We start from the raw sequence: 22,621 nt of genomic DNA on the forward strand, positions 1-22,621 counted from the left end.
CAGAGACGAGAGAAGGGGGTCCCTCTTTTAACCCTATGAACCAAATAGCTGTGGGAAGGGGGCGGGAAGATGTGGAAAAACAGATGTATTAGCAACATTCCTGAAAGAGGAGACAGGGGCAAGCCAGCTCCACAGAGCTGCAAAGTGGGCTTAAGCGCCTTTCCTGCAGGATTCTTAAAAAAAAAAAAATCTGATGTTCACAATAGTGTGACAGGTGACACGATGTAGGAAAACACAGATGGCAATGCCACTGAGTTGAGAAAGGATTCTGAGGAGTGAGACCCAACGTCAAGAAGCATTAGGAATACCCAAACCGATATATTTGCCGATATTCTCCTTTATATGTAAGCATAGCAGTGAAATAAGATAAAACCCATCTAATTATGTCTAAAAGGGTTCTTTCAATAAATGTAAAAGATTTAAAGGGATAAGAAAGCATTGTGTCACAGCTTAATTAAAAAGCCTTTTTTAATTTCTAGTCTTTATATAAAATAATGGTGTTATCTTCCAACTGGCAGCATCTAAAATTAGGTGAAACGAAATTCACTTGAAAACAAAGATTGAGAACAAGACTCTAAAGCGCCCTTGACCCCAAATATTTCTCTACTGGTTCATCTGCTGATTTAATTTCCCTGTGTTTAATTCCCATGTCTATTTTCAGGCCCGACTTTCATTGCAGGTTCCCCGGAAAACAAAACAAAACAAAACAAAACAAAACTATAACAAAAAACAAATCTGCGTGTTTCTCAAGGACAATGATCTCCAGAAGGGTTGTCTCAGAACCATCAGCATCAGTATCATCTGAGAACTTGTTAGCAATGCACATTCTCAGGCCCCTCAGACCTACTAAAGCAGAAACTAGGGGTCTGGGGGCGTTGATATAACACGCCCTCCAGCTGACCTGTGCACACGAGTTTAAGAAGTACCTAGAATAAACACCTGCACCATACACCATCTGCTTGATCACTCAAATTCAACCACTCACTGAAGTTTAACTAAAATGTCCTGAGAGTTCATTGTGTATCAGGCACTGTGTGGGGACCAACTACTGACTCACGATCTAAAGAAGAGGACACATGTGAATGACAAAACGGAATGAGAGTGAATGGAGATGCCGGTACCACACTCCTTTCCGGGGACGGAGGACTGATTCTGACTCAGGAGTCCTGGTGTGCTTCTTGGAGGAGGTGGCCGTGAAACTGGATCTTGTTGAGCAAGAAGGATTTGGATAGATTTTCTATGACAGAGAAGACAGACACTCACACTAAGGAACTAGGGCAAGCAAAGGGCACAGGTAGGTTCAGAGCCCCATCAGCCCCAAGGGGCTGTCACGAAGGTATACTCTAAGAACCTGATTAACTCAACACCCTGCCCCTTTTGAGTTCTCACCACACATTCAGCTTGTGGCAAGGACTGCCAAGTTGCGACCCATACCCATTCTTTCATTTTTGCTTAGGAACAAAACACTGCTTACATTCAGGGGAGCAATGTAGCCAGAGAAAAGACTAGATCTTACAGCCTGTATGGCAGCTAAGTAAATGATGGGACTTCAGAAAGCCCACTTAAGAGGCAGGTTGCCCGCTGAGATGTGTGCCCACCTGGACATCTCCCCTGCTTCTTCTTGGCTGCTGGCTACAAGGGTGTTGACGCTCAGCTGCCATATTGGACATTGAGATGCTGTGGCCTAGAGCTGAGGATGGCAGAGCAGAAAGAGGATTCTGAAGAATTGAAAGGCACCAACACCCCACAAGACCAACACCTTAGACCAGCCCAACACCCCACAAGGCCAACACCTTGACTTCTTGGATGTGGGAGAGACACAGATTTCTTTCCGGTTTAAGCCATACTGTCAAACTCTATTGAGCCTAATTGTAACTGAAACATCCCTCATTTCTATTGCCCCCTTTTCATCTGCAGAACTCCAGGTCTTCCCCCTCCTTTGCCCCCACTCCCCGTTTTCCTCTCCATCTACTGCCATTCTCCTTGAGAACATCATAGACCCACCTGACCCATTAGCTTGACAACAAAGTAGGGCATCATTTCCTAAGCATCTTCACCCACACGTCCCATGGCGCCTGCCTTCCCTCTATACCCTCACTGCTCAATGTGGGATCCAGCTACTGTCTGCATCCATGTGACCTGGGAGCTTGTCAGAAAAGTGGACCCTCAGACCCATCCCAGGCTTACAAGTGAGAGTCTGCATTTTATCGAGATCCCAGGACACTTGCAAGCCCAGCAGTTTGAGAGACACTGCTGTTGACATCATCTTCCTCACCTCCAGCCCAGACATCAGGAAATCCATTCACTAGCCATAGCCTCTCATCCCTCTGGTCTTTCCAGGTGTCTCACTCCTTGTGAACTGTTCCTTGTCAACCTTTCCTATAACCTTAAAAGCAACCTACACGACCCTGAATTGCTCCTTACTTTTCCCTGAACAAAATAATTACTTTCACACTTCCCTGCTTTTGTTTTATTATTCCCTCTGCCTGGAAGGCCCTTCAAAACCTCTGGCTACTTGTGGTTCTCCCACTCACCCTCAGCACACCCCCGGTTCAGACGCCACCTCCAGACCATCGGCATTTTGGGGAGAGGGACTAGATCTTCCCCGTCAGCCAGGTGGCAGGGCAGCGGGCTCTGGACATGTTAAGCAACCTCTCTCTGGTTCAGTTTCTTTCTCTGTAAAACTCAGATCATAATGGAATTTACATTCACCAGGCAGGTCTAAGAAGTCAAGAAAAGGTGATTAAAAATTAAAGCACCTGGAACCATGTTAGGCGCATAATCCCCACTTAATAAACTCTAGACCATACCCCAAGACCGAGCATGGGAGCGTTCACACAGTGAGCACTTGGTCTACGTTTACTGAATGCAACTTGCCCTTTCTGGGTTGACTTCTGTGCCTTCATTCTTCCTGGGCTCATGAGTCCACCACACCCATGCTCCTCCACAGCCCAGCAAAAAAGCCAGAATCCAGCCCCAACGGGGACATTACTGAGATGAAAGGATATTTCCCACAGCCATCCTAGTCTTGAGAGCCTCACCAAGAAATAGAAAAGAAAAGCAATATAAATGTTAATGGGAAATTGTCTATTCGCTTTCACTTAGGCTAATCTATTATGGCACAACAAAGAAGGAATTAGAACACTGAAGGGTCAGGAAAACACAGAACCTGACACAGTGAAGCTCCAAGGACTTCAGTTCCCAGGAGGCTCTGTAAAAATCAAGACACAGGCCTTCTTCTTGGGACGTCTCCAGGGTCAGAGGCAGGGTTCCTGCTTTGGTCCCCATTTTCCTGGACATCCATCAACCAATGTTTACGATACGCAGCCATGGGTCTACATGACAGAAACAGGAAGACAACTACGATGTGTTCCCTGTCCCCAAGGACTACTGGGACAGGCAGATGAATCAACTGACATTATAATACAGTATGTGATAATGCTACTAAGCAAGAAAAGAGGCACATGACCAGATCCATGGGGCCAGAGAGGGAGGAGGTCCAAGGAAGTCTAACAGGGAAGACCCTGAGACTAAGTTCTGAAGGGGGCATGAGAATTAGCTTGCCGAAGAAGGCAGGAAAAAGTGTCCCAGGCAGTAAGAACACTAGGCACCAAGACCGGGACACCACACTGGAATAGGCTGAATGATGGTCCCTCAAAGATGTCCACGAGATCCTGAGATGGGGCAATTCTCTTAGATTATCCAGTTGGGCCTGATGTAATCACAAGATGCTTATAAAACAGCAGACCCCAACTTTTTTGGCACCAGGGACCAGTCCTCCTATGAGAATCTAATGCCTGATGATCTGAAGTGGAGCTGAGGCGGTGATGCTGGTGCTGGGGAGCGGCTGCAAATACAGATGAAGTTTTGCAAGCTAGCCTGCCGCTTGAATTACCAAATTCTTAATCTTAAATCTTAGGAATTATCATATCTAATTCCCCATTTTATGACTTGTGTTTCTTTTATCATTGGCTATAATGACTTTATGAAAAGAAGGAATAAATAACCTTTTGGATGGAGCATGTCAGCTCGATTCGCAGCCCTCCAAATTCCATCCTGCTGCTTTCAGGTACGTTGCCTGTATTTATAGAGCTGTAACCAGGTACACGTGTGTGTGTGTGGACAGGTGTACTATACTGGAAAGAGAGTTTCCCCCCAAATCCTGGCCAGATGACTGCTGTATTCCTCCTAAAAGGGCCACACTTGAATGAATGCCCCCCACTCCCACTCCCGACCTTGCTTACAGGAAGGGGAAGGAGACCAACACTTACTGAGCAGTCACTCGGGGCCAAAAGCTTTGTGAACGGTTTCTTGTCAAGACCCCCGACGAGCCTCTGAGGAAGGACCCTTCTGGGCAGCGTTCCACATGCCAGGGAGGGGGATGGGGCAAATCTCAAGTGACCCAGCCCCATTTCCCGAGCACTGCTGCTGTAAGGTACCAGGCCCATCAGAGACACCCAGGCAGAGATGACCCATCTGCCCTTGCAACCGGACCTCTGCCCACCTCTGTCTACACACAGAAAGGCCTTTGAATGTCATATTCCAGGCGGCCTCCGGGATCCCTGCTCGTCCTATGCGCTATGTGTATGACATCCTCTCCCCTGCACCACACCACCTCTGCGGGACCTCTGCCAGCTGTGCCCTTTGTCAAATGTCACTTGCTGCCAAAGGAATTACTTAGGTGGCATTTAAGCAGCCCCGGATCCAAACAAGTTAAGCTGGCTCTGGCATTGCCACCAGACCCCTGAGGCCACAGGCCAGGCACTGCAGAGGTTCCAAGGCAGTGCCTTGGCAGTGGCCAAAACAGGGGACCCATGGGGAGGGCTGCTCACCAGACTCAAGGACTGATTTCAAATTTCTCTAGCCCTCTCTGGGCCTCAGTTAAAATAGTGGATTGGTGCCTTCACCCTCGCTCAACTTCCTCCCTACTGGGACATCCCTCAAACTCAAAGTCATGCATCTGACATTCCCCATGGCCACAGAGGGCTCTGTCATATTAAAACATTGAACATGCCAGGCAATGTTGGGCACGTGCAGAGTTCTCAATTTCGAGCTATTTTAAACAGCACTGCTAATGAACAGCTCTGACAGGCTCTAACCCACTCCCCCTTTTCTTTGGGAATCTATATTTGGGGACGGTACATTTCTAAAAATAGAGTTACGGAGTTAAAGGGCATGAACACTTAAAGTTCTTGTGACGAACTGGCAGTTGACTCTCCAGAGACAGCGATGTTGGTGTTGCCAGCAATTTGGATCCAACAGCCATTGATTAGTGGAGACTTTCCACGATCCTTTTTCAGTGTCATGCGATGCTCAGTTAGCCCCATGTGACTGATGAGGGACGTGAAGTCATGTAAAGCCACTTGGCCAAGGCAAGACAGTTATTTTGAGATAGCACAGGAAGAGGAATCTAAACCCTGGCATCTTCCAGTTCCATTGTATTTGGTGAATTATTCAGATCTTTGCATCATCTCGCACTACGATGATAGCTTTCATTTATTAAAGATAACCATAGGCCAGGTTCTGAGCTGGGTACTTTATTATCCACGCTACCACCATCCATCCTAGTCAATGAGGCAATCACGATGCTGCTGCCGCCGATGATGATGAAGACAGTACCTACCTGCCACTGAAGACTTAATATGTGCAAGGCACTGTGCAAAGTACTTTACATTCACATATTAACTCTAAAAATCTATGTGCTAGGCATTAATATGCCTGGTTTATAGAAACAAGGAATGAAGCTCACGAAAGTGACTTCCCTCTGGTGTTCCACGGATTATACATTCATCCATCAATAAACAGATGTGAACACAGGGCTGTCTCTAAAACCTTCGCATTTAATCGCAGTGCTAGGTTAACCCCTAACCGTTAACAACGTCAGGTGGGCGGCCAGGAAGGTTTCTAAAGAGGATGGTGAGAAAAATCAGCATTCCATTTTGGTTCGTCTTCCCTGCGATGTGCTGGCTTGGGTGTCGTTTGATCAGTGCTGTGTTTATTTCAACGCCATCCTACTGGCTGCATACAAATGCATGGCTTTCCCTTTTGAGGGCTGCTTCCCATTATAGCAAATATGGCTCACAAGGAGCAGCCCACATCCCAGCGGAGGCCTCCAGTGGCTAAGAGGAGCATTCTCATCAGAGCCCAGCAGAGAAAGTGAAGGCTCCCTCCCAGGGTCATCCTCTGCAGTGCAGAGGCAGGAGCAGAAAGGTGTGAGTGCCTAGAAAGCAGCAGAAGCAGCTCAGTATAAGGGGAAAAGCAGCAGGTTCAAGTCCTAGCCCTGCCAATAACTCAACGGGGACCTGGGCCAACCCAGTTTTGGCCTCGAGAAGACTAACGAACTATTAAATAACTTGATGCAATTTCAGATCCCACTCTGGAGGAGGCAGGGGAGATCCTAGTAAAGCCTGAATAGCTTTAAAGAAAGGAAATGATTCAGCAGATCAAGACAAGATACCTAGGTCCCATATCATTTGCAGAACTAACCCACCATCTTAGAAGTTCTCTTCACCAAGATGCAGAGAGAGCACCCTGTGGACTGGCCCTTTTCTGCCCGAAGGCGGCAGCTACCATCACAGATGCTTGCAGCTCCCGGACCAGCTCGCATGGTGGTACTACAGCAGATTTAAAGCAGCCTAGAAAAGAAATCATGACCTCCATCATCGAGTAAGAATGCTATCATCTCCAGATCCAGAACTGGCACACGAGACCAATTCCAGCTGAATGATCTTATGTCTAATAAAGGAAAGAGAGAGAAGGGGGGGGAGGGGAGGGGCCACGCTACTTTCCTTCCTCACTGTCCCGACACTGGCTGGATGTGCCCTCTCCTTGTCATCCTTCTGCCCGTTGCTAAAGGGAGACCTCCTGGGACCCCACTTGCCCTATGGCACAAGCAGCCTGATCGCTTTGCTATGTGTACATCAGAGAAATACAGGGACTGTCAAGGTGAGTCAGTAGAGCATTCAAGCTCCACATAACAAAACTCATAAAGTCAAGTTTAACTTGCCAGAGATATCTTTTCATTGTTACTTAGAAGGTCTCCAGGTGTTCCCAGCTGGTAATGGTTATAGAGTTTCTCTTGCTGGGGTTTATGGCCACATTTGCAGTGTGCAACTGAGATTTTCCAAGCACACGAGACTTCGGGCACATATGCATCATTCTCTTTCCTTTCTCCAATGGCTCTGGCTTCCTGGCCAACCTCACTCCCTGCTCCCAGCTCTTTGGAATCAAGGGAACTTTTTAAAAAATCAAGCTGCTTTGGGAATAAAAATGTCGATTTTGTAAATTCCCTACTTGGCCCTGTCTACCTGCAAAGATACAGAAAAGTCTGGGGGAAACAAAAGGATTCTGTTTCTCTTTTTAGTTTCCAGATGGAGCTGCCTCCCACTGGCTACCCACACACCCAAGTGGCTGATGTCACTGTGATTTAGCACCGCGTGGACCCTGGGGATGAGTGCCCCCGTAAAAATCAACAACACTGAGCACATCTGAGAAAGCCAGAGAGATAGAAACAAAGGGAACCAACATGTGGTTGGCTCTGAACACGTCTACAGAATCATCGAGCAGAGACCAAATGGACACTTGTGCATGCATGTCAGCTGGATTGAGCCGGGGTCTTAGACAGGCAGACGCTTGACCAGGCTGATGAAGTCTGAGGTGCTGAGAATGATGGGGCCCCAAATATCACTCTCATGAGACCCTTAGGATAATCTCCATTGGTCATCTGCTAGGATGAGGGCTCTGGACCAATCAACCACATGGTATAGAGGAGAAAAAAATGCTTTTAACTGAGCCTGGCACTGCCATGTGAATGGTCTCCGCAGATTGAAGAGAAATACCTGACATTCACTGGACCTGACATTCACTAAGGAATCTAACATTACTATGCGCCAGGCACCAAGCCTGTCCACCGGAAAGAGTACCATAGAAGGTCGCTGTACTAATGCATGTGAACACAGACACCTGATGGATCCTCCAACCTGAACCTGCTTTACTCGGCCTAGCCAGGATGCCCTGCCATGTGCCACACACTGTAACCTAGACATTACATTGCATGCCTTCTGATTCGTTGCATCTTTTCATTCAGGTGACTGTCACTGTATCAGATTGCGAGAGCTGCCATAAAGTACCACAGTAGAAATTTATGCTCTCACAGTTCTGGAGGCTGGAAACTTCAGATCAAGGTGCCAGCAGGGTCTGATGCTTCTCAGGCCTCCCTCTTTGGCTTGTAGAGAGCTGTCTTCACATGATTCTTCCTGTGTGTGTATCTGTGTTCTCAGCTCCTCTTCTTATAAAGACATCGGTCAGTCACACTGGATTAGAGCTCACCCATATGATCTCATTTACCTTAATTATCCCTTGAAAGTCCCTATCTCCAAATACAGTCACGTTCTGAGGTCCTGGGTAGTAGGACTTAAATGTATGTATTTTAACAGGGACATAATGCAACATTTGCGTTGCATTTTGTAAAGATGGTTGTCACCATCCTTACACCCCCGAGAAACATGAAACATGCAGGAAGGTGAAATAGCTGACTATAGGGTCACAGATCTCAAAAGAGTGACACCGAGGCTCGTACTCGGGGTCCAACTCTATCCCAAGTGGTCATCGGCATTGAGAAAGCCAAGATTAGGGTTACGACTGCTTTTTGTGGAGCCACTAACTGCCTATCATGATAACTCATTCTTCTCTATCTAGTGTTGTCCAGAGCTACCTATTCTTTACAATGCACCACTGTGGGGGGGTGGGGGTGGGAGGGGAAACGACCTTCATTACAGGACATTCGACTGTGGGATCACGACCACCCTCGGCGAGCCCCCATTTGATTGATGTCTGCTTTCCAGACTGGATTTCATGCTTCCTAAGGGCCTCTTGGTGCCCAGTGGAAAACCCTGCACGTGGGAGTTTCCTGATAAATACTGGCTGAATGCATGAACATACGTATGAGGAAATGGCATGGTCAAAGTAACCTCGAAAGATCCTTCTTGGTTTTAAGTTCTATGATTCTGCTCCAGGAGGCGACACTGGAGCTGTTTGTTGCTCGATGGCTGAGGATTGCATCAGGTCCAAACCAGTATTTTTTTTTTTCCTACAGTGTATTTTCTCCTACCCAGCCAGTGTGTCGGAGCAACATCGCCCACTGAAACGATGCAGCGATAAGAAATGGCCTTTGCCCAGATGCAGAAGGAGGGTAAACTCTGGACGCCCAATTAAATGTTCCCCTTACGATTAATCTCAACACGACTCTGATGGACCTTCTTCTCTTGCCAGACCCTCGCTAGGTAGAAAAAAGAAGGTAAGTTCACTGCCATTGTCTAACTCCACTGTCCCTGCCATCTATAGCCCTTTTAGGAAAAATGCCATTGTCATTCCACAAATGTCTGGGTGAGCGACTCTAAGCAAAGGACTACCGTGGGCAGTTTGTAAAGAAGCAAAAGACAATAGCTCATGGCAGCATGGCGTCGTTTACAAGCCATCCAAAAAGATAAAAAAATATTCAAGAATGCAAAATAATGTAATACCTATTGTATTAATAGGTGTTAAGCCTTTCAGGAATACCCGTTAACCAGTGTAGGGCTGGGATTTTAAAGAATAAAGGCTTCTAAGTAGAGAAGAGACTGTGAAGTGGCAAAACAAATGGGAGACTAAAGCTGGAAACCTTGGCCTTGGCCCTAAAGAACAGCGAGGCCTGAGTCTCATGGGTGGCCCTGGACACGAATTAGCAGTTGTACTCCCAGAAGGCGCACCGCATTTGTCTATGGCGACAATGACAGCCACTCATTTACAGCCACCTAAATTGACTGTCCTCATGGCTAATTTGTTTTGTGCTTGTCCTCAAAATCTCCCCCTTACGAACCTCTCCATCTTGAGAGCGAAATCATATCACTTGAGGGATGAGATTTACTAAGAAGCTCAGAGCTTCATTTCATATCTATTTTCTTATAATTAATCAGTTTTATTTAAAAAGGAAGAGGGGGATAGATATATCTACAGAGCAGGGAAAATGAATACGGCTTAGAGAACGATTATACATAATAGTCCCAGAAGGTTTAGTTGTTCAGATGATCATTAAAGAAATGGATGGAGTTGGTTTTAAAAAAGGTTTCAGCTCCTCCTGCATCCCCCAAATCGAATAAAGAAAAATGAGAGGGCTATTTCCACTTCTGGAACACATTAAAATGTATCCCAAATAGCCTTTCACTAAGAATCTCCCAAGCCCTGCTATGCCTCTATTATATAAATTCAAGGCACCATCTCTGGCTGCTAGAAACACAGGAATTACATTTTGGGGTTCACTTATTACTGTGGTTATCGGTGGTTTAGGTTTAAATGTACCAGCCAGCACACGCAGCTGGACATGGCAAACCAGGCTAACATTCTAGTTAATCTGACGGCTCGATCATCTAGTTGGTGGTTTTGTTTTAGGTCTTTTTCAGGTGTAAGTTTCTTCAGTCATAAATCATCAACCTATGTATTTGTTTCCTCTTCCTCTGATATTCGGCATTTAAGAATGAGTCCCCATAACTCAGTAATGGTGGACCAGGTCCACCTTGCATCCTGGTCCAGGCAGCTGGGGACCGGCCCCTGCCTTTCTACTCAGTTGGCCACTATAGTAGAAGACCACACTGTCCCACCATCATAGTGATGGACAGGCCAGAAATGATCTCCCTGCTCTGTCATGTGATCACGTAACTCCAAAGAAATTAAAAAGTCTGTCTTCGCCTAGAAAAAATTAAAGTGCTGGCTCTGGAGTCAGACAAAACGGGTTGAAATCTTGGGTGGTTTGCCTGTGCACCTCTGAGTGTTCCCCTTCCCTCAGCAAACCATCGGCCTCGTCTTTAAAATGGGAGAAAGAACTTTACCTACTCCATAGGATTCAATGAGCAAAGTCGAAATTGAGATAAAAGATACCTCACAATATACTGGAGACAGACAAGTAATAACCAGTTTGACCACACGATGCTAAATTAAGAACAGTATTGTAATAATACCTGAGTCACAAATCAATTGAAGAAAGGAAAAACAAAAGAAACTGGCAAAATAATCTACCATGCCCAGGTAAAATAAACTGTGACATCATCTCATATTGCTACCCGACTTGTCCTCACACAGGCCTGCTGCTGGTCGGTGGCCTTGCTGGCTCCAGGTACCTCTCCAAGAACAGCCAACCACACACAGATTCTATGACCCATCCGAATCTCACTCGGCACCCTGAATTCCAACCTAAGTCACTTCAGGTTATGGAAGGATGCAGGGTGGCTACCCCGTGCGTACTAACACAGGCCTCCGAAGATGCACAGGTGACATGATCCTGTCAGGAGTGAGAGGAGGGAAGGGTGGGAGGGAATTAGTTTCTGAACAGCTTATCTCATTTTATCACCAATCCCCTCAGAGTCTGGGCTCATCAGCCCTTTACTCAGACTGAAAAGTGAGGTTCCAGCAAGTAAATTAGTTCATGCAGCATCAGCTAGTCTGCCTCCCACTTTAGAAATGTGAACTCAGCTCCGAAGGCCCCTGAGCCTCCAACCCCACCATCCCTTCACTCCAGGCTATCCTCTGGAATTCAAGTCAAAGGCACGGTGCCGGGAGGACCTGTTTGCAAGCCTTGGAGAGAAACAGGAGGGTCACAAAACAGGAGGAAAGAGTCTGATTTAATGGGAAGCAGGGAGAGCTGAACTCATGGACAGCTGGCAGAAATACTTGGGCTTCCACTCTCGTCTTCTGCATGAGAAGCGTGGGCCAGAAAGAATCCGAATTAAGGCTGTTCCTCCGAAATCCTCACTTAACGCAATCAGGAATTGAAGTCTAGAGAAAATCAAGCAGTTGTATGAAGTCACTCAACAACGTGCTGGCCAGGTGAGGACTAGAACCCAAGGTACCTACTACGTCTCACGTAAGGCTCTTCCCATCTCTCAACATCAACATGAGACATTTCACCACCAAGGGGTCCTCTTCTTCTAGGCCCATTGCTCCTTGGAGGCACAACAGACAGCTGCCATTGTGCTGCTTTGAGCTAAGGACAGGTTGTTAACCAGATACTGGAGGCGACACCAGGGCAATTAGCCAGTCCTCCAAGTGGGCTTTGCAGGCCGGCTGGGCTCACGTCACCCACACTGCAGGCAGCCCTTTTGATCTGCAAAGCAGATATTCTTCATAGCTCCTCCACCGTCTAGAGCAGTGGCTCCCAGACTTAAATGGACACCAGAGTCACCTTGAGGGCTGGCTGAAATGGAAGAACACTGAGCCTCATGTCTCCGAGGCTTCTGCTGCAGTGAGTCTGGAGTGGAGCCAAGAAATCTGTATTTCAAACAAGTTCCTAGTTTGGAAATTCTTTCTCCCCAGATCCCCAATCCAGAGACATGTGGCAAAGATCATAATTTAGACCCCACGTACAACTCAGCTCTGGCTGCATCAGACATACGGGGCTAAAGTTGTTACTCTTTCAGACACGGCTCAACTCTCTCATGGGATCACAGACAGATGTCACTGAGCAAAGGACTCACACTCACATGCTGTCGATCCCGGCTGACAGTGGGCTTTCCTTTTATTGTTCTGAAGCCAACACTAAGAAATCTAAGGAGTTATAAACCATCCACGATTTATTTAATTTTGAGTTAATTTTCCATCGCTAACTTCTAATTCCAATTTCATGCTTCCCTCTAGATAAATTGTTCCAACTCTGTGCAATCTACACTCAAATTTCCACCTCTACCATTACATAGAATACATTAAATTCTACTATGTCTAAGTAGAATTAATACAGGTAGCCCTCACTTTGTGAAACAGAAGCGAACCTCCAAATCTATTTCTATAAAGTCACTCTTATGTTCTAGGGTTGCCAGATTTAGAAAATAAAAATACAATACAGTCAGTTAGGTTTGAATTTCAGATGAACGACAATTTTTTTTTTTTCTTAAGTAGAAGTATGTCCACGCAATATTTGGGTATACTTATACTAAAATTTGTTAGACATTTCTCTGAAATTCAGATTTGACAAAGAATCTTGTTTATTCATTTATTTATTTTTAATCTGGCAATGCTACTATACCTGTGCACTCATTCAAATATACATATTGAGCCTCTACTTTTTGTTTCCTGCTACAAATACAAACCAGAGCTACCTGACTAATGTTTAAAAACTAGATGTTGGGGAGAAGGTGCCTCTTAGTGTTTGCTTATGCTTGGAGTTCCTGCAACCATCCTGCACAAATGAGAGGACCACAAAACCCACCAGGGCACCAACTTTGAGCCACAAACCCTATGGTAACAACCACCTACCTACAAGATCTTGTAAGATGAGACAGACATATTCTTATCTGTTTAAGCCACTGCTACTTAGTTGTTCTGTTACAATATCCGAATGATTCCCAACTGATATGTTATAGGTACGTACGACCTCTTAACTGTTATCTTATACCCTGCCTCTCCAAGTAGACCAAAAGTCATATCTGTTTGGTGGTCATGTAGTTATGTCTCTTCTTTCTTCCCTTACCTCCTTTCCATCTATCCATCCTATCCATCTACCCGTCCATCCATCCATCCCTCACAGTGTGCCATGTATTTATTTATTCTATTTTGACATTGGGTGGCGCAGCACTCTAGAGCTACGGGGAGACATCACAGGTAATGTCTCTGACGGGCTCTCTGAGGCGATCTCCACTGTTTTCCATCAAGGGCCTTTTTTAGAAGAGTGTTTTCCTTCCGGTATTGACAAGGCCCCAGAACCTCTCCTGACCCAGTTCTTCTCACTCAGTACTTCCTTGGGGTCAGACTGCGACCTTGTATAAATCCAAAAACAAGCCACAGACGAGCCCTTGAGGACCAATAATTCCACTCCAGGACACTCAAGTACCCAGAGTGGGACAGGAGTGCTTTTAGCCACACATTACCTGAGAAGGCTGTTGACCCAACAGACACTCCTTCTGTGAACAATCCCAAGCACTAATGATGGCACTTCAGAAACCAACTGGCATTTATTTCTCTCTGGCACAACAAACAAAAAAAGAGAACTTAATGCATGAAGGATGAAGATTACCTAAATCATACATGGAACCACTTAACCATGTCCTGAAATTTCTTTCAAATATATTCCTCCAAAGTCGCTTTGTCCCAAAGATACAGGCTGTCCATCCCCATTCCAGCCCTGCCGGACCTCCCCACTGCATCTGCCTTTAATTTCCACCTCTGAGAGATCCTTTCGTCATCACTCTGCTTTCATTCCTTCCATCTCGGCTCTAAAAGCGCTTCTCTTTCTAATCTCTAGGTTCCTACAATATTTTGTGATCACATCATTTAAAAAGAGGCTCAATCACAATACTGCAGCGTAGACAACTTTTTCCGTCTGACTGCAGACGATTCTAGGTACTAGCTCTACTTTCCCTCAAATCAACTAAATGTGCTATTATTTATTGCCAGCTCATGATCCCAGAGACCAAATGCCCAAACATGTCAATACCTTGAGGTACCAACACAAAAGGTTGACCATAGCAGAGACCCACCCTCTTCCTCTGACGACTCTTGGCTATGTGTGGTCCATCAGAAACACAGCTGGCCCACCAGGAGACAGCACTGCACAGAGCCGAACAGATGTTGGAGAGAAATCTGAGACAGTGACCAATGTGCGAGGGCATCGGGGTTGGACAAATGGGAAGGCGCGGAATGAGGCTAAAATCATAGACAGGAGGCTTTTTAGAGGAAGTCTGTTCACACTGAGGGTAATTAATTAATGTGTTGACTGGACTCCCAGAGGCAATCACAGAAGCTGAAGCATGGTTATTTTTAATAGATTTGGGTTCTCATCGGGTGGAAACAACATAAGCCAACGAAGAGCTGGCTGGCCACATGACCTACAATTATTTTACTGAGTGGGAATGAAGTGGTTACCCCACTCCAGCTCCACATCACCACCATTTTTGGTTTCAACCCAACCTAGAGGGAAATAGCTTATTTCCGAATGTCCTAGACAGGTCCTTCACTGTCTGTGTGTCCCACCCTGCCTCTGCCCTTGGATTCCTGATCCAAGATGGCGGCTGGGAGCTTCCACCAGCAGTGCTGAGATGATCATATTCATTCTCATGGAAATTTTAAGGTACATACAAAGAGAAGTTCTCATTGACGGTAGGTTCCCAGGCTGGCATTCATCTAGAGTTGGGCCTGATGGACCATTCTGAGTTGTGCAAAAAGAAAGAACAGAGGAAGCTAGATGGGAGAAGAAACACTCAGGTGTTGAATGAAGAGAAGCAGAGAAGAACAATGTATGGGGTAGAGGAGTGAGAGAGAATGAAAGATAGCAAGATAGTCAGAGGAAAAAGATGGAGAGACCGAGGCAAGGAGACAGAGAAGTAGACAGACCCTATGGCTTATGACATCATGGAAGAAAATGCTTCGATTCCAAGATTTTCAGGTAAAAATTGAGCTGTATCCTGCTCCTGGGTTCGAAGCATGTACCCGTGTCTCATAAATAAGTAACATGACATCCCCCTTTTTCAAACCTGAGCAGATCTGTATGTCTTGTAACTAAAATATGCAGGATTAGAACTTGCATCATCAACATGAAACACTCCTCTTGAGCTAAGTACAAAGGTTATCATCCTTTTAAAGTCAAAAGAGGCCTCCATTCAGCAAACATTTGTTGAACGTTTTCTATATCTTTGACCCTGTACTTATTGCTGGGTTAGAGAAAATGAATCAAAACACAGCTGGTACCCACCCATGGAGTGCAGAATACAGAAAGGAGACGTCCGAGCTCTCACAAGTATGATACAGTCTGGGAAGTGCTATTTATAACCAATGTTAATAAGTCAGCATGGGAAAACAGAAATCCTGCCAGGCAGGAGACAGGTGGGCCCTGGTCAAGAAAGTCATCCTGGAAGAAGCAACATCTCAACTAAATCCCGACATCGATCAAGAACTACCCAGGTGAAGTGAGGATTGAAGGGCATTCTAGGCAGCCTGGCTCCACTGGTATGAATTTGGTGCCTCCTGGTGGAAAAATTTACACCACAGACATGGGCAAAAACTACATGTCAGGCCGCTTGTCTATTCTTTTATTCTTGAAGAGTTGGTCCAACAGCGCACACCTACAGGTCCAAGGCCCAGAGGCTAGAGAAGATGGTTTTTGGTTCTGTAAGGTTGGAATGTAGAATGTCAGAGAAAGAACTGACCAGAGATAAGTGCAAGGGGGACAGGGGCCCAATGAACAAATCCTCGTAGGCCATGGTTAAGTTTAGACTGTCCCAGGCTACTAGAAGGTTTTGAGGAAGCGAGTGAAATGATTGGGTGGAGTGATCTGACTGCAAAGCAGAAGATGGTTGCTAAGAAAGGCTGGGGCAACGGAAGCCAGAAGGTGGCGAGACGGAGAACAGCCTGGTCCAGAGAAGACCTCCGCGCAGAGCGCCGGAGCCTGCCCTGGGAGGGGCACTGCCGGGTCCCTGGTGCCCATGGGATTTCCGGGGAAGTGAAAGGAGACCAGAAATTCAAATCATTCAGGGCAAATCGAAAATTTTTTTGATGGAAACCACCACCAACACCAGAGGCAGAAGGGAGTGGCATCCAGCAGGGCGGTGTCAACCCAAGAGTGTCACTGGGCTTTATCCCTTGTGACCTCTCCTATGATTGAGCGAGATTATCTAAGTGATCCTGACTTTGGGACCCGGTGTTGTAAGGGGAAAGAGGACTCAACGCGGAGTTGCTAGATTTAGACTGAAATCTCAGTTACCCAACTTGGGCAAGTCACTTAGCCGTAGCAAAACATTTATTACTTTTGAATTTCAATGGTCTCATTTGTGGAATGTGGTGAAAATACCTCTCTCCTCAGGTTTATCGTGAAAACGGAAAATCTGAATATTTGAGTCTCTTACAAGTATGAGTCTCTTACAAGTATGATGAGCATGAGAGACTACATTATCAAGTCACATAAATTTGGAAATTCCCCAAAGTTGTGGACGAACTAGGAGAAGGAACGAGAAAGGACACAAAGCCACGAACACAGAGAGAAAATGCATCCATGAACCTCTTCATAAGATGCCTTCAAAAGACATCCTGTGAGTCAAACCTAGGCTCCCGATTAAAAAGCAAAATACGAATACAAATAAAAATACAAATCTGACAGATGGAGGCCCAAAGCAGCCACAACAGAAAGGTGGGTGGTGCTCCTTTTAAGCTCTTGGTTCGTGCAGGTACGCTAGAAAAACTCTAAGTGGCGTAGCGCATAACCAACTTCTCTCTCAGAGGCTCTGCACTTCACATACCCTCTGCGCACAAAAGAACTGGTCTAGTCTGAGCTGTATCTTCCTCGGTGAGAATACGAGAAGCCTTGTGTGCTACCCCAGCACTGCTCTGCATTCTATGTCTTTGTCTTTTGTCGTACTATTTTACACGAGGCAGTCAGAAGTACAGCAGACAGCCAGGATGAGAAATGACTTTGTCAAATTCTAAGTCACCACGAAAATACCAAAGACAAGGATGGGATGATGAAAATAACGGCAACGACAAATGTGACAAAGACAACATTAAAAGTTCTTTGATCGTGTGGTGCATCCGTACAATAGAAAAAAAGGAAAGAACTATTGCACGGATACATGCAACGACTTGGATGAATCTCAGACATACAGAATGAAAGAAGCCAGTCTCAAAAGATTATGTATTGAATGATATCATTGATAAGGCATTTTCAAAAATATAAATCTATACCAATGAAGAACAGATCAGTGGTTGCCAGGGGAAGGGTGTGGCTATCAAGAGATAGTACAAGGGAGGTTTTGAGGTGATGTAACTGTTCTTTGTTCTGATAGTGTTGGTAGTTATGTGAATCCACACATGTATTATAATTTACAGAACAGTAAAAAGTTCTTTCCTTGAATGAAAATGTGTTGAGACCAATGACGTACATGGCTTTAAGCTGGACGTTATGGAGATACATCATTCCTGCCCTTGGACTTAAGCGGACAGACAAAACCATACAGTAGCATCATAGCAGAAGACACGCTATAGTACCTCTCACAGTGGAGAGAGGTTAGATAGCAGTGACGAGGAGGAAATAAAATAATTGACCAGACAGACAGGGAAGAGTATTGGTAGAAGAAACAGCTAAGAGGGACTCTACAGAGAAGACAGGCTGGCCTAGGAAAGGGGCGGGCACTAAATGAGTAACAGCACGGAGACAGAAGATGGGCACATCCACTTAGGGACCCAGCTCTGATGGATGAAGCGTGGGTATGTTGCAGGTTGGGGGTGGGAGTGGGGGTAGGTGTTTAGGGGCAAAGTGCTTTGATAGTGCTGGAAACGGAAGTAAGTGGAAGATTCTGGAAGGCAGCAAATGCGAAGCTAACAACACCTGGCCTGGCTCTCTTATTCTCCAGGCAACAAGGAACCACAGAAGGCTTTGACCAACGAGTGGTATAGCCTTTGAAGAAGATTCCTCTGGAATCTCTGGATTCTTCTGGAATCCTCTGGAAGGACTGGGGGAATAACAGGAAGCAGAAGGCAAGGTCTGAGGGGTGAGATGAAGCTAACCGAGGCTTACTCAAACAAGACAGCTGGTAGGGGCAATTACAATAAAGTTTCAAGTTTAAAACAAAAACATGAATTCTAAAAGTCATAATCAACCCTACGGTTCCCTGCAGCATTACCAGCAATAACCAAGATAGGGAAGCAACCTAGACGTCCATCAAGATATGAAGGGGTAAAAATGGATGAATAGACACAACAGAATACTAGTCAGCAATAAAAAAGAATGAAATCTCGCCATTTGCGACAACATGGATGGATCTAGAGGGTATTATGCTAAGTGAAATAAATCTGACAAAGATACTGTATGATTTCACTTATATGTGGAATCTAAACAAAATAAATGAACAAACAAAAGAGAAACCGACCCACAAATATAAGGAATAAGCTGATGGTTGCCAAAGAGAAGGAGGTAAGGAGATGGGGAAAAAAATAAGGAAAAATTTTCAAGTTTAAAGGAAATTTATGAAGCTTTTGTAAAAGGGGAAATGCATTAGTGAATTTTTCAGCTGGCTACAAAGCAAGCCCGGAGTTGGGTTTACGGTGAAAGAACAGCCTCCAAGGTCCAGGGAGAAAGGGGGGGCCGGCCATCTCTGAATCTCTCAAGTAAGAACTTCCGGACGCAGGTAATGTGCAGAAAAATTCTAGAGACTACCATCCCCATGCTACTTTTCTTCTACCAGCCAGTTCATTTCTACGGACACTTTTCGAAGCCCTACTATGTGCAAGGTGTGGAGGTAGAAACGAGAATGAAAAAGGCAGCTGTTGATTCCAGGAGTCTACAGACAGCTGTGATACTAGGCAGATCTGGGTAAAGAGTAGTGTGCAAGGTTTAACCAAGGAATCCTGGTAAAGGGAGAAGGAGAGGTGGAATTCAGAGAAAGACAAAGACTGCTGAAGACGGGATTTGTGCTGGACTTAAAAAACCCTGTCCTCCAGGCCCCTGCCAACCACATGGCCGGCCCCCGCTTCCTCTCTGGACCCTGGAGGCTGTTCTTCTTTCATCGTAAACCCAACTCGGGCCTTGCTTTGTAGCAAGCCAGAAAATTCATTCATGCATTTCCCCTTTCACAAGAGCTTCATAAAGTTCCTTTAAACTTGAAAATATTTTCTTATTTTTTTTTTCCCATCTCCTTACCCCCAACTCCATGCATTATGGTGTCTCTGCAGCACCTCACTCATGCACGCGGCTCCCAATGCCACCTTCAGCCTGAGCAGGGCCCACCCCCAGACATCAATGCAAATGGGACTCACCACTGAGCCCAGCCCTTTGGTGGCAGCCGATACAGGGACAAGAATGAGGGAGTCTCGAAGCACCAAAAGGACAAACATGGGGCCACTGCAGAACCACCAGTTCTCTGCTTCCAAAACGGAATGACGCTGACGCATCGGCTAGAGAAGACAGCAGATCTGAGAGAGGAAGGGGCAAAGGGGGCTCAGCAGAGAGTGAAGCAGGGCAGCGCCACCAGGGGCAGCGTGCGGGCGGGGGCCGGAGTGGGGGGAAAGGAAGGCAGAATGCTGAGTGACAGAGGGCGGCAGAGTAGAAGCGCGCAAGGAAACAGGCTGGGGAACAAGAGGTACATGCGTGACGGAGCGGACCGCAGTGACCACGCTGAAATCAACTGGTTACATGCTTTTCTCTCCTCCTAAAAATTCCGCATGCATAGATGGGAAGGATGAAAAGAGAGAGCATGGTTGGAGGGGGTGGAGGAGAGATAAGCAAAGCGGAGGGGACAGTAAGAGTCCCAGGAAGAAGGGCCCAGGACACTAAAATAGGCCTTTCTCACGAGGCTGACGATGTTCTGGGGTCAGAGGTGTGAATCCAGGGCTGTCAGCCATGGTTCTACAAGGGTCACCCTCCGTGCCCTCGTCTGTATGCCCAGGTGGGCTCATTAACCAGGAGAGAAGAATCTCAACATCGAGAAGGGAAGGGCTGACATAAAGTAGACCTGACACCGCTCAGAAAGTTGGCACTCAAATTTGAGTTGAATGCCTGAATGGATGAATAAATTAAATCCACGTGGCATTAACTGGCAGACCCAAGTCATTTAATTCCTGGTCTAGGACTCTTTGGTATAAAGTAACTCTTCTATTTTTAACATACCCCATGTTCCTGACTGACGACGACGCTACAGAGTTACAGAAATGCGATGAACAGTTTACAACCTGCGACACACTCAGCTGCTCAAAATGACGACAACGTTAATTTAATGAACTTAAACACTCGTGAACTTTTTAACACAAAGTTATTTACACTGAGAAATGCATGCTAAAGACTGCTTGCCAAAGACTCGAATAGGGATGACACATGTATCTTTCAAATGTTCATTTGCATTTCAAACTTTAGGCTTTGATACAAAGACGTTGGCTTTTCTCTTTTGGTATCGGGAAGTCAGAGAGATTGATTTTTTTTGACCCATCCATTCATACATCTACCCTTCCGTCCTTCCTTCCATTCACCATCCATCCATCCTTCCTTCCTTCCTTCCATCCATCCATCCATCCATCCATCATCCATCCATCCATCCTATATGACATGTCCATCACGAGGCCTTAGGAATGCCAAGAGTTCATCCTTATTTAGAAAGACAGACAGAAGTAAATACGATGTAATATGTTAAATATAATAATCGAATGACAAAGTGCTAGGGGACATAGAAGCAGTGAATAGTTTGCTGGAGAAAAGCGGAAAGGCCACGGTATTCGCAGAGGTGGTGTCAACCAGTTTCCTAAGGCGGCCACGACAAAAGTGACCATAAACCGGGTGGCTTCGACAACGGAAATTTACCCTTTCACCATTCTGGAGGCCAGAAATGCAAGATCGAGCTGCCAGCAGAGTCGGTTCCTTCTGAGGGCCATGAGGGAGAACCTATCTCCCCCAGCTTCTGGGGGCTGCAGGCACCCCTCAACTTGTGAACGGCATTCTCCCTGCGTCTTCACCTCATCTTCCGTCTGGAACTTGCCTGTGTTCAAAGTTTCTTTTTGCATAAGAACGGCAGCCACACTGGATTAGGGCCCACCCTAATGGCCTCAACTTGATCACCTGCCAAGATGCCAAGACCCTATTTCCAAATGAGACCATGTTCACATGCACTGGGGATCAGGGTTTCAGCATCTTTTGTGGGGGAATGCCATTCTACCGATGTGGCGAAGAGCTAGATCTCGAAAAGACAACCATGATCTCGCCGATGGGACAGCAGAGGACAGCAGTGGCATGGTCAAGGGAATGGCCGTCTGGGTGACCACGTGACAGGCGGGCAGGCTGGTGAAGCAGCTCAGGGAGTGCAAGTGGGATCAGGTTGCTCTACGCCTTGGCACCAATTCCATCCTGTGAGTGATGAGACACCAATGGAGGAGTTTAAGAAAGGGACTAAAACGAGAATTGTGCTTTGGAAGACTTCCGGGCATTTGCAAGATACTTTACTTTAGTCTCTTTGTTTCCCTTTGTCCCAAGAACTGGCAGGGAAACCCCATTCGACCTTCACATTTCAGCGAGGGAGGGTTCATGTCTGGTCCGTGTTTTTCTTTCCTTATAACCCGTGCCTCCACTCTGGCAAAGGACTGATCTGTCAACTAAGTGGCAAGTCATCACAATGAGCTTCTCCCACTTCTGTTTAGACTGGGAGACTGGTGGCCACACCCCTTCGCAGCCATGGAGTCAGGGACAGATGGAAAAAACGCCCGCATATCAGTTTCCTGGAAACAGATGATGTCCAAGCCAGAAGGACAGCGTAGGTCCTCCAAGCTGTGTCCCTTACAATAGCGAGGGCATCTCAGGGAACTCTATGGTGAGGTCGAGAAAGAATGAATGTGGGAATCCATGCCTCCTGGTCTTGCTTTACCACAGCAGCTCCATCTGATCTTTCTTTTTAAAATATCTTTATTGAGATATAATTCACATACCATAAAATTTACCTGTTTATGCAAACCATCAATTTTTAGTACACAGTTTTACAACCATCACCACTATCTAATTCCAGAATGATTTCCTAACTCCCCCCCCAAAAAAACTCTGTACTCACTCCCCTTCCCCTAGTCCTTGGAATCCACTCATCTCCGTGCTGTCTTTCTGGACCGGCCTATTTGGACATTTCATATGAGTGGAATTTGACAG

General features: G+C 46.0%; 1 protein-coding gene, 1 long non-coding RNA gene and 1 other non-coding gene across 3 annotated transcripts in view; all 3 read right to left on the bottom strand.

The window, feature by feature from the left end:
• LARGE1 (LARGE xylosyl- and glucuronyltransferase 1) overlaps positions 1 to 22,621 on the bottom strand; it is a 387,690-nt gene that overhangs the window by 338,709 nt on the left and 26,360 nt on the right. The window lies entirely within an intron of this gene.
• On the bottom strand, positions 4,650 to 4,787 carry LOC111736009. The gene has a single exon (XR_002779064.1). It is a non-coding gene; the product is annotated as a small nucleolar RNA SNORA76 (small nucleolar RNA).
• The window catches only part of LOC111735988, a 21,282-nt gene continuing 3,795 nt past the window's right edge, over positions 5,135 to 22,621 (bottom strand). The window contains exons 2-3 of the long non-coding RNA XR_002779047.1: positions 13,307 to 13,316; positions 5,135 to 5,146 (exon numbers count right to left, since the gene is read on the bottom strand). This is a non-coding gene — a long non-coding RNA (uncharacterized LOC111735988). The remainder of the gene's footprint in view (positions 5,147 to 13,306; positions 13,317 to 22,621) is intronic.

The sequence above is a fragment of the Pteropus vampyrus genome, unplaced genomic scaffold, assembly GCF_000151845.1.
Source record: "Pteropus vampyrus isolate Shadow unplaced genomic scaffold, Pvam_2.0 Scaffold16, whole genome shotgun sequence".
Classification (NCBI taxonomy): Eukaryota; Metazoa; Chordata; class Mammalia; order Chiroptera; family Pteropodidae; genus Pteropus; species Pteropus vampyrus.